We start from the raw sequence: 13,077 nt of genomic DNA on the forward strand, positions 1-13,077 counted from the left end.
TTTCTGAAGGTTGAAGAGGAAGGGACCCTTCCTGGGGTACTCTGCACTCCTGCTTTTCCATCAGTGTTCGAAGGGAACACCAGTGCTGAATTCGTCTGGCCTTTGGGGTCAACATGTCATCCAGTGAGCCTTTGTTCCAAAGCCTCTTCCTGCAGCATTTCTTTTCAGATACAAGACTGCAATTGCCCGTAGTGAGGATGGGAAATCACCACATGGCCAGACTGTTGTGAATGCAGCTCAGAACATCACACAACAACCCCCCCTCTCCCACCCCCCTTTATTGACTCCATCTACACTTCTACTGCCTTGGAAAAGCAGGTAACATATTAAAAGACCATCCAACCTCAATCACACACTCTTCACCCCCCTCCCATCCTGAGTGTGAGATTGTAGTTGCAGTAATTTACCCAGTATACACACAATTTAAAGAATATACTCGCTCGTTTTTTTCAGTACAAAATGGGGTTGGTTCCTTTTATTCCTCTCAGACATAACACTCAATTCTTCATCCCACTAAATGCCACCCAGCCAAACCCTTCTGAGCATTTCATTGGCTCTCCACCACACGGGTGATCTTGACGCTCTCACTGTCCTCCTCCTGCATCTGAGATGCATCACAATGTTCGCAACCTTTTGAACTAACCTGTGCATGTGCGCTATTACTCCTGTGTGTCATCTTGGATATGTCATCAGTGGTGACTGGTAAGTACACGATTGCGACATCCCCCCATCCACCCCATCACCTTCTAAGCCATGCAAGGAGGTGACTGATCAGATCTATCCTGCTATGTAATGATCTGGAGGGCTGACAGTCCAGCCCGACATCATACGATATTGCAAGGCAGGTGGTGTGCGACTCGACTGGCAGGGGTGCAACTCTTTCTCCAACTCTGGCACTGGTGCAGAACATGCACCCTCGATATATGCTGGCTTCAATCTTTCAATGGAAACCGTGTCAGCTATCCCATTTTTGCAAATCACAGAAGTTTTCAGGTGGCGTTGTAAGATTTCAAAAGGCTTGTCGTAAACAGTCTGAAGTAGACCTACCAAGTCCAAGTGCACGTGATGGAAATGGGAACAGCAAAATCTTCCAGCCTGGATTTCTGGAGACTTTAGAGTGTTGACACGGCAAGCAAGTCTTGCCCATAATCCAACATAATGCTTAATGTGAGGCCAGCTAAAGCATTCTGTAATCAGTTTGATCAATGCTCTTCCACCAGGATGAGATAGATTATGAAGAGCCTCAAAAATGTCCCGCCACATTGTCGCCAACACAAAAGGCCTAGGTCTTCTTGTGGGGGAAAAACTCACAGGCCAGTGTTTCACCTGATTCATCTTGGCTCATATCTTGTAGGTGGAGATACCAGATGAGATTGGGATTGGTGTGTTGTGCGCAAGTCACGGCAGTGAAATTGATGACAGTAGTTGTACGTAAGACGTCAATGTTGTGTCTAGAAAGGGCATTGGCCTCGGCATTTGCCTTCCTTCGGATGTGCTGAGTGTCTGGGGAAAATTGTAACACAAAGTCCAAGTGGTGAGTAGAGATACACACTGGTATGAGCGGTATGTGTAAGAGGCTGGTGGTCAGTATAAATAGTGAAAGGGTGACCTTCCAACAAAAAAAACAGAAACTTTCACTGAGAGATAGATGGCTAGGAGTTCTCAACCAAATGTACTATACTTTGAATGGGTGATGGCTGAAAAGAATACCAGAGGTTCCAATTGCCCACCTCGTTGTTCTAACACTGCTCCTCCAGTACTGATGGAGGGTTCTGTGGTAAGAGCGAGCAAGGCATTGGACTTTTGGTACATGAACATCATTGCATTCAGAAGCACAGTCTTCACATAGTTGAAAACACGAACAGTATCATCTCCCAAACTCAATGATCTTTTGGTAACTGACTTATTGGATCCTTTAAGTTGTTTGGTAAGGGGCAATAGAGATGCTGCAGCATTTGGCAGAAAATGGTGGTAGAAGATGATCCTCTCTCAAAAATATAGTAATTGGCAAAACATAACAGGTGTGGGAAAATCTTGCACCTTTGTTTCATCAGGCAAGATACCATGCTGTGTAACTCTCTGTCCCAAAAATACAAGTTCAGCAGCACCAAAAATTCATTTACTCAGATTGATCACAATGTCAAATTCATCAAGCCTCTGGAACAGTGATGTAAGGTGGTCCTTGTGCTTCTCTTCATCCACACTCACTACAAGAATATCATCGATGTAGACAAATACAAAATCGAGGCTGGTCCATAAATCACTGGAATGTCTGAGCTGCATCCTGCAGACCGAAAGGCAGCACAGAAACTCAAACGTGTCGAAAGGAATAATGACTGCTGTCTAGGCAACATCAGAAGGCTCTACTGGAATCTAATCATGAGCACGCACTAGATCTATATTTGCAAACATTAGTTTGCCATGGAGCATGGAGGTTCGCTGAGTTGTCTTGTAAATTGAGAATGTTGTATTGGTCAGGCACAGTGGAATTGTTCAGGGCACGATAATCACCACAAGGCAGCCAATCCCCAGCAGACTGGTGATGCCCAGCAGCTGTCAGATCTGAGGACTACGTCCAGCTCCTACATGTGGTTGAATTCTGGTTTTGAGATTTTAAAATGGCCTGAGGGTGATCTACGATCCCGTGCTGCAAGCGGAGGACCCCGAGTCTCTATGTGGTGGGTTGCTCCATGTCTAATGTCTGTATGATGATACGATGGGGTCACAAGACAAGGGAAACACTTGAGCAAGGCTTGGAAATGCAGGAGCCAGGTTGGAGGCTCATCAGGCAGGTGATGACATTGGAGGGACGACAAATGCAGCTCACTTGTATATAAGTGCTGTGGTCCACGACACAGTGATTTTAAAAATCCACCAGCAACGAAAAATGTGACAGGAAATCCACTCCCAAAATGGAATTTGCCGCATTTGCAAGTGTGAAACCCGCTGAAAAGGTTTGTTGAGTCCAAAGACTAGTGTGAGTGACCTCTGGCTGTATATTTGAATATGAGAATAATTTGCGGCTGAAAGAACACATGACATATTGGGGGGTCTGCGTTCCTCAGGAGTTTGAGGGACCATAGAAATTTCTGTACTGGAATTGAAAAGAAATTGAACACCCGAGAAACGGTCTTTGAGGAAGAAACAGTGGCCGACGTGTCCATAGGCAGCAGTTGCCTCTAATGTTGGACCTGGTTGTTTCCCAGCTGCCACTTGTAGAAGACGCAAGGAGGCTGACAGGACAAGGTAGCAGCACCAGATTTTCCAGTGCTTCTAACAAATACGCTGCACGTTGCCTCTAGCACATCCTCATTCAGCACGATTCCAACCAGCTGATGGACCTGCATTGTCAATGCTGCCATTTGCTGCTCCGACTCAGTTATCTTCAGTTGATAAGGTGCAGGCGGTTGACAAGGTGCAGTAAGCAGTTGTTCCAGCTCCATCTGCTCCTGCTGACTAGGGGGAGTAGCCAATCCTTCTATCTTTATTGCAGAGGTCGAGGACATAATGAGGTCGGCATGATCCACCAACTCATCGAGGGTGGACGATTGAAAGACACTCACCAAGTGTTCTTGAACTCGACGAGGTAAACATTGGAGGTAGCTCTTCTTCCATACATCCCCTTCAATATGGCCCACCACAGCTAGCCTGCTCCATCTTTTCAGCATCTGTGATGGTTTCCTTTTGCCTAGGCTGTCGTCAGCTAGCAACTCGGCAATACGAGCCTCCTAAAATGGCTGAGCACACTTCAGAATAGCAGCCTTAAGGTTATCATATGGGGGATTATCATCCAGATAATCTAAAACATCCTCCACTTCACAGGCAATCTGCTCTGGAGTAAGAGCCACAATTGAATTTTGTCTTCTGTCTTTTCACACTGAGGGTGGAGAAATGTGAGTCGAGGATCGTGAACATTTTATTATTAATAAAAGAGGGGGAACCTCCAACTGGTCCCATAAAGGGTTTTTCCTCATCTCTTCCCATTTTAACCTAGAAGATTTTGTGAACCCATGGGTTCACCACCTGTAGCTGCAATAATTTACCCAGCATACATACAGTTTAAGCAATACTCACTAATTTTTTAATACAAAATAGAGTCAACTCTCTATTCCTCTCAGAAACAACTCAGAATTCTTTATCCCACCAAATACCACCCAGCAAACCCTCCTGACCTTTTCTTTTTTTTTTTTTAAATTTTTTATTTTTCACACCATAAATCACATTAGTCATGATATACACTATTTCTTTTTCACACATATAAAGTGACTTTTTCTCCCCCCCCCCCCTTTCCTCCCAAACCACCCCCCAATCCCCCCCTCTCATCCATTTTAGGTATACAATCTAGGTTGCATTAAGCCAGTCAGACAACGTTGTCATTCCACAAAATTACACCAGAAATTCTACTGAGTCCATTCTTTTCTTTCCTTCTCCTTCCATCAACTTAGGAAATTTTTGTCCCCGGTAGGTTTTCGCTATTGTATTTAATGTAAGGCTCCTATACTTGTTCGAATATTTCAATATTATTTCTTAACCTATATGTTATTTTTTCTAATGGAATACATTTATTCATTTAAATTTAGTAGTTTCTTCCTTTTAATTTGGTTATGTATTCCATTAATATTTAAAGACATATAGTTCAGCGTAGCCCTTTTATATTTTGTTTATCTTCTCTTTCCGTTTTTCCATCATTACCTTTCCTCCTTTTCCATTTCTGTTTTCTTATTTTCAACTCTTTATAAGACAACATTCCTACAACATCCAACATTTTCCTTATTCTCCTATTTCTATCTTATTTATCCCCAATCTCCCCTTCCCCTCCTGAGTTGTCCTTTATCCCTTGTCGGACAACCACATCTCCCCTCTCCATTTGGATTTGCGAATCCACTCGCAAGCGTCAACTGATTTTGCAGTGACCGCTATTTCCCCCCACCCCGCCTCCCCCAGAAAAGATTTCACTTTTCATATGTCACAAAGGTCACTCTTTTAATTCCCTCCTTATTCTCTCTATTCCATTACCTTCCCTTATTAATTCTTGTCTATACTATCTATATTTTCCTCTAAGCACAGATACATTCATGTATGCTCATTGTCTCTATTCACTCTTATACCTCTTTACCCGCATATATATCAATCGTGATCATTTTTACTCTCATTACCCGTCTTCATCCCTCAGTCTATTTTTGTCTTTACCCACATACATATCAATCGTGATCATTTTAACTCTCATTACCCGTCTTCCTCCCTCAGTCTATTTTTGTAATTGTTCTGCAAATTTTTGTGCTTCTTCTGGATCCGAGAATAGTCTGTTTTGTTGTCCTGGAATAAATATTTTCAATACCGCTGGATGCTTTAGTATAAATTTATACCCTTTCTTCCATAAAATTGCCTTTGCTGTATTGAACTCTTTTCTCTTCTTTAGGAGTTCAAAACTTATATCTGGATAAATGAAGATTTTTTGCCCTTTATACTCCAGTGGTTTGTTGCCCTCTCTTACTTTTTCCATTGTCTTCTCCAGTACCTTTTCTCTTGTAGTATATCTTAGGAATTTTACTACAATAGATCTTGGTTTTTGTTGTGGTTGTGGTTTAGAGGCCAATACTCTATGTGCCCTTTCTATTTCCATTTCTTGCTGTAGTTCTGGACATCCTAGGGTCTTAGGGATCCACTCTTTTATAAACTCCCTCATATTCTTGCCTTCTTCATCTTCCTTAAGGCCCACTATCTTTATGTTATTTCTTCTGTTATAATTTTCCATTGTATCTATTTTTTGAGCTAGTAGTTCTTGTGTCTCTTTAGTTTTTTTATTAGATTTCTCCAATTTCTTTTTTAAGTCTTCTACCTCCATTTCTGCTGCTACTGCCCGCTCTTCCATCTTGTCCATTTTCTTTCCCATTTCTGTTAAGGTCATCTCCATTTTATTTATTTTCTCTTCTGTGTTGTTTATTCTTTTTCTTAAATCCTTAAATTCCTGTGTTTGCCATTCTTTAAATGACTCCATGTATTCTTTAATATGAGCAAGTATATCCTTTACCTTGCCTTTCTTTTCTTCTTCTATTTCTCTGTACTCTTCCTCTTCCTCTTCTTCTTCCTCTGGGTTGACCATCTGTTGTTTCTTTGGTGCCCTTTCCTCCTCTTCTTTCTTGTTTCTATTGTCTTCTGTGGTCTCTTCTTGCTGCAGGTATTCTGCAGCTGTCGTTGCCGGCTGTGGAGATCGACTCCCCAGCTGGTCCCCCCTCCCGTCGGTGTGTTTTTTTTCATTCGCGTCGCGCACTTTTACTCGGCTCAGTGAGCCATTTTTGTAGTCCATTATTTACCGACCTGAGGGAGCGGGTTTCTCTCTCCGCAGCGGGCCTCTTCGGACAGGTAAGGCCTTCACCTTTTTCCTCCTTTGTCTTCTCTTCCTCTCTTCTTACCGTTGCTTTCGATTTTTCTTTTTTTGTCGCCATCTTCTTTCCACCTTTATACTCACTTTTCTGTAACTTTTATTTCTGTGCCTTTGTGTTTTCCTTTGTTTTTCCCGACTTTTCTGGAGAGGGCTGTAGTTCACCGTCCGGCCACTACTCCATCACGTGACTCCTCCTCCCCTCCTGACCTTTTCATTGGCTCTCCGCCACATTGGATCTCGACACTCTCACTCTCCTCCTGAGTCCAAAATCCATCACAACACATGCAACCTTCTGAACTAACCGGTGCATGCGTGCTATTACTCCTGCATGTTGCCCCAGATACATCATCAGTGGCAACCGGCACTGCTTCTGACTGATTCAAGGATAGGCTCTTTCCCACCATTATCAGACTCTTGAATGAACCCCACACGAGTAAAATAATGTTCCCTTTGCTCTGTTCTAACTCATCTCCCTATAACTGTGACTTTGCTCTCTAGTTTACTGCTATGAATGGATAGACTAACTGGACCTCTCACAAAACAAACCTCCTCACTGTACCTGGGTACACGAAACAATAAACTTGAACTTCTCTTTGCATGCAGCTAAGTCCCTGACCCTGGTGTCCCATAGATTTGGCAGGAGACCTTTTAGGCATGTATAAAAATAATTGTGTTCATTCTCTTTACTTCCTCACCCACTCCATTTTGATGAACTGAATGGAACCGTTGTTTCCACACAGACTGACCGCCTTACTGAGTTCACACCATTCATCACTATTCCATTCATGTTCGCCCCACATTCTCTTCAGCTCTCCCAGATTCTCTCGTTCTCCTACACACAAGAGGCCCTTTACAGTGGCCAAGTAACCTTCCAACCTGCATGTCTTTAGGATGTGGACACCTGGTGCTGGTGCCTCTCATCAGAGGGAGAACATGCAAACTCGACACAGTCAGGAACTGAAGTCATGGTTGAACCTCATTGCTCTGAGGTAGCTGCTGTACAATTTTCATGTTACTGTGTGCTGGCCATGTCTATCTGCCATGGCTCCCATGGAGACTTTATCTCATTTTATTGTTTCTTCCCTCAGATGAAGTGAAATGAGAGAAATCATCCAGGAATCTCTAAGTTTGGTTACTGCTGATGGTTGTAATAGAGAGAACTCCGATGATAAACTTGGACATTAGTTTTAAAAAACGAGGGGATCATTAACATGATCTGGGCAGGGATTTGTTTTTACCCTGTCTATGTGACAGTTTTATGGTGAGGGAGGCAATGCCTCACCACAAGGAACTGACCTAATTCCTGACACCCACATTAATTAATATTTTCACTCAGACTCAATGGCTAAAAGCCAGGGGGTTCTCTCCTTGTCCTGTGACCAGGTTCCTGATACTGGTGGGAGTGGTTGGAGTGTCAGGCATTTCTCTAAGAGCACTGGGTACTTTAACAAGGATTCCAAGCATTCAGCCCATACACAATGAAGGCTGCGAAGACTGGATCCAGTGGGCTCAGCCCTATCGCTGCTTCCTCTGCTCCTTCCACGTATACCTCCCTGCCCCTAGTCCTGCCACTGCTTTTGGTGTCAGCCCGGAACTCCCCTAAATTGCTCCGCCATCTGAAGGTCATTCATTCAGCAGGAAGGCAGGAGAAGGAGCTTCATTCTCACACAGGTCACGACCTGAAGCATCGACCATTCTGCCTCCATAGATGTTGCCTGACCAGTGAGGACAAGCTCCTCCTGCAGTTTATTCTTTTACTCCGGATTATAGCATCTGCGGTCTCTTGTACGTTTAGATCTTTGTTGGCCATGTTGAAATGTCACTTTTTTTCTTGCACTAACTGCAACTGTGAGTATTTATTTATCTATCCTTTAATATTTATTATCAAAATGATAATTATTCCTCCTCCACCTGGTGAGTCACCCTCCACCCTCCACCCACCTCTGCCTGGCATAACTTTTTCTCACCTTTAATAACTTCTCCTTTGATTCATCCCACTTTCTCAAAAACAAAGAAGTTTTCATGGGTACCCATGAAACAGCTATGTCTGCCTGTTTGTGGGCTTTATGGAACTATAAGCTAACACAGGCCAGGCCCCTCAGCTCTTCCTCCACTACATTGATGACTGCATCGGTTCTGCCTCATGCACCCGTTATGAGCTTGTCAACTGTATTCACTTTGCTTCTAACTTTCACCCTGATCTCAAATTCATTTGGCCCACTCACCCCTTTCTTGATCTCTCTCTTCATCTCGGGAGACAAGCTTTCTACAGACTTTTTTTTTTACAAACCCACTAACTCCTTCAACAACCTCGTCTCCACCCCAGACCCCTGCAAGGATTTATTCCTTTCTTTCAATTCCTCTATCTTCATCGTAACTGTTCCCAAGATGAGCTATTCTAATCCAGATTATCCAAAATGTCCTCCTTCTTCCAAAAACATGGCTTTCCCTCCATCACCATCAACTCAGCCCTTACCCACATCTTCTCCATTTTCTGTTCATCTGCCCCATCCCCCTCTGCCCCATCCCCCTCTGCCCCAAGAGGTGACAAATACAAGATTCCACTTGTTCTCACCTACCACCCCAGCAGCCTCCACATCCAAAACATTATCCTCCATATTTTCTATCGTCAGACACATCTTCCCCTCTCCACCCCTCTCTGCCTTCCACAGGGACCTGTTTCCTCCATGACTTCCTTGTCCACTCATCCCTTCCCATTAATTGTTCCCTTGGCACCTTTCCCCTGTGGCTGCAGGATGTGCCGCTCTTGCTGCCACACCTTCTTCCTCACCACTATTTGGGGCCCCAAACATACCCTTGAAAATGTACCAGGGCCATAGGTTAATTGGGCTATTTGGGCAGCCGGGCTTGAGGGCCAGAAGGGCCTGTTACCATGCTGAAATTAATGAAATAAATCATGTTCAAGTTCCCCTTTATTGTCAGGGTACATACATGACATCACATACAAGCCTGATATTCTCCAGGGAGAACAACTGGTCTCCATTACTCCATGCCACCTCTGACTCTCCATTCCCCATCTGTGATGCCATTCTCCTGGTCCCAGATCTGGGTCCACAGTCCCCTAGGTACCACATTGGGGGCCCCACTCCCCCAAAAGAGCCTCTTGGACCCATTCTCCCAAGGTTTCATCTGAGGCTGCTATCTGCACCTCTGGGAACCACTGGAGTTCAGTGTCCATCAGATGCTGGGATTAATCTTTGGTGATAAGGACTGTTCCAAACCAAATAGCAAGGGGTCGTCATCTTGTGTGCAGAAGTCAAACGAGGACAGAGACATAGATGAACTCGGCAGTCAAATGGTGATGGAGATGAAGGCAATGAGAATAGTTTGTTGTTTGATGCAGTGAATGGTCGAAGCGCACAAAGTCACTGCCTCTAGGCAAGACAAATTGGGTAAGAAGAAAATAGCTTTGAATAGGAATTCCAGCATCTGCAGGTCTTGTGTTTATTGGAAACAGAAATCTTGGTTGTCATGTGTGCACATTATACTCTCAATGTAAGCATTCACAAGGCTGTCAACACTGACCTAGTCTTATCTGAAGTTTACATGTGTGCTTTGGGAGAAATTAGGAGCAGATTACCTCTCCACAAAGCCACATTTCAGGTGCCAGCCCTCAGGGATTGCTTTGAGTAGGCAGGAGTTGAAGACTAATCTCCTGGAATTTATGTATAGAAAAAAAAATCAGATTTACATTCAAAAAACCAAAAAATAAATCTCAGAGCACTGTAATTGTTTAATTAAAAAAATTTAGACATACCGCATAGTAAAAGGCCAAAAGCCCATGCCCCCCACCCCGAAAATACACAAATTAACCTACTAACCCCGTATATCTTTGAAACATGGGAGGAAATCGGATGGCCCAAAGGAAACCCACGCAGACAAGATATGAACATACAAACTCCTTAAAAGCAGTGTTGGATTTGAACCCTTGCCGCTGGCAATCTAATAGCATTGCGTTAATCGCCACATTAACCATACCACCTACACAGGTCTCCTCTACATCGGAAAGACTGGACGCAGACTGGGAGATCGCTTTGTTGAGCACTTTGGCTCTGTCCGCTACAATAGTGTGGACCTCCCAGTGGGCAACTATTTTAATTCCCCATCCCATTCCCTTGCTGAAATGTCTGTCCATGCACTGCCAGACTGAGACCACCCACACATTGAAACAACTCGTCTTCCGACTGGGCACCTTCCAACTGACTTCTCTGGCTTTCATTAAACCTCCCCCCCCTCCATTTCACTTCTTCCCCTGCTCTGTCTCTCCCTTCCCTATTCCCTTCCGCACAGACATGATAAAATTTTAACTCCTCCCCCCTCCCCCACCCACATCACATCCAATTGATATCTTTTGTTGGAACTGGATTCGTCCCCCAGCCAGCAATATCTGAATTTTCAGATTTTCTGCTTCTAGATCATTCTGCCTATTCCTTGACAAAGGACTCAGGCCTAAAATGTATTTTTGCTTTTTATGGACTTTGGGAAGACCAGTTGGAATCACAGCATCTGTTTCACTCACCCAAAATTCACATGGAGATGCTGGGGATTGAACCCAGGACCTCATACATGCAAAACATACACTCTACCACTAAGCTACATCCCCTACACCTAACTTAATAGTTATAAAACTACTAGAGATGGAGAGTCACTCAGAATAGTCTGTTCAATTTACAATAATAGGTTAGGAAGGCATCCAGACTTCAGGCAGGCAGAACCCTGTTGACATTGCCTGGGTTGTGCCTGGCTGGAGCACTAACCATTAAGGATGGTACTCTGTGTAGGCGAGAAAATACAAATCGTGTCTTGTTCCTCAACATGGTTATCCAACTGCATGAAAACCAACAAGGTCGGGTCAGATACAGCAATGAGCTCTCCGAACCCTTCTCCATTGACAACGGCGTGAAGCAAGGCTGCGTCCTCGCACCAACCCTCTTTACTATCTTCTTCAGCATGATGCTGAAACAAGCCATGAAAGACCTCTAAATGAAGATGGTGTTTACATTCGGTACCGCACGGATGGCAGTCTCTTCAATCTGAGGCGCCTGCAAGCTCACACCAAGACACAAGAGCAACTTGTCCGTGAACTACTCTTTGCAGACGATGTCGCTTTAGTTGCCCATTCAGAGCCAGCTCTCCAGCGCATGACGTCCTGTTTTGCGGAAACTGCCAAAATGTTTGGCCTGGAAGTCAGCCTGAAGAAAACTGAGGTCCTCCATCAGCCAGCTCCCCACCATGACCACCCCCCACCCCCCACATCTCCATCGGGCACACAGAACTCAAAATGGTCAACCAGTTTACCTACCTTGGCTGCACCATTTCATCTGATGCAAGGATCGACAAAGAGATAGACAACAGACCCCCTCCATAAATCTTCGTCCGCGAAGCCAAGCCAAAGAAGAAAAAAAAGAAAGAATGTTATTGTTAAAGAGGAAGGAGAGGTGACTTCCGGCCTGCTCTGCATTTAAACTGAGGTCAATCCCAGAGCTCTGAACATTTTGGATTTGCTGTCTCAGCAGACACACATTTCATAGTAATTTTTAAAAAATCTATACCATCTTCAATTTGCAGTGAGATTGGATACTAACTCTGGATTTGTGTCACCAGTTTTGTGTTGCTTTGTTCTGACAAAAATGAATGCAAGGTGTGCTATTAATGTTGATGATTTATTGGAGTAACACTGGCAGTAAAGTGTGACCGAGTTAAAAAAGCACCTCAAAAGCTAAGCTACAGGCACATTCAATCAGATCATGTGGTAAGGGAACCATGAAAGTACACAGACAAAATGTTAGAATGGCCACTTTCAATTCAACGCCACCCATTGCAAATAAAACTACACTGGGAGAAAGAATGAAGAAGTCATTCACTCCAAGAGTTTTGTCACTGCATTCAGTCAAGTTGAGATGGTCTTGATCCTGTTGCCATATCAGGAGTGGTGCTGAGATTGTGCAGTGCTTTCTTGTGATTTCTTGTGCAGGGATGAAAACATATCCACTCTACCTCTTGAAGGATGGAGTCCATATTATGAAGTGACAGGAGCTCTTAGTCTCGAGAGGAGGCGGCAGTTTTTGAGGAGGATTCTTGCAGTATTATTTTCCTGTGGCAGACAGCAGTTAGACTTCTCTGTAAGCAATACAGTTGAGCTATTTCTCCTTCCTCGATCATGGCCAATGACTACAGTAGATCTGAGATCTTCCCTCATGCCCTCCTCTTTCCATGAGAGAGAGTTGGGAATTTGAACCAGGAAAACTTTAATTTAATTTACTATTTAAAAAAATTCAAACATGCGGGCCCTTCCAACCCAAGAGCTCGTGCTGCCAAAATTAACCTACAACCTCCGTAAGTTTTTGAAGTGTTGGAAGAAACGGGATAACCCGGAGGAAACCCACACAGTTATGAAGAGATTGTAGAAACTCCTTAAAGTCAGCACCAGATTGGGGAGGAGTCACGTGATGGAGTAGTGGCCGGACGGTGAACTCCAGCCCTCTCCAGAAAAGTAGGAAAAACAAAGGAAAACACAAAGGCACAGAAATAAAAGTTACAGAAAAGTGAGTATAAAGGTGGAAAGAAGATGGCGACAAAAAAAGAAAAATCGAAAGCAACGGTAAGAAGAGAGGAAGAGAAGACAAAGGAGGAAAAAGGTGAAGGCCTTACCTGTCCGAAGAGGCCCGCTG

The 13,077-nt window shown here is 44.0% G+C and overlaps 1 long non-coding RNA gene and 1 other non-coding gene across 3 annotated transcripts in view; one reads left to right on the forward strand and one right to left on the reverse strand.

Moving 5' to 3' along the window:
• Nucleotides 1-13,077, forward strand: part of LOC138752868 (uncharacterized) — a 67,247-nt gene that overhangs the window by 12,817 nt on the left and 41,353 nt on the right. The window lies entirely within an intron of this gene.
• Nucleotides 10,938-11,009, reverse strand: trnaa-ugc (transfer RNA alanine (anticodon UGC)). The gene has a single exon. It is a non-coding gene; the product is annotated as a tRNA-Ala (tRNA).

This window comes from Narcine bancroftii, chromosome 1, assembly GCF_036971445.1.
Source record: "Narcine bancroftii isolate sNarBan1 chromosome 1, sNarBan1.hap1, whole genome shotgun sequence".
NCBI lineage: Eukaryota > Metazoa > Chordata > Chondrichthyes > Torpediniformes > Narcinidae > Narcine > Narcine bancroftii.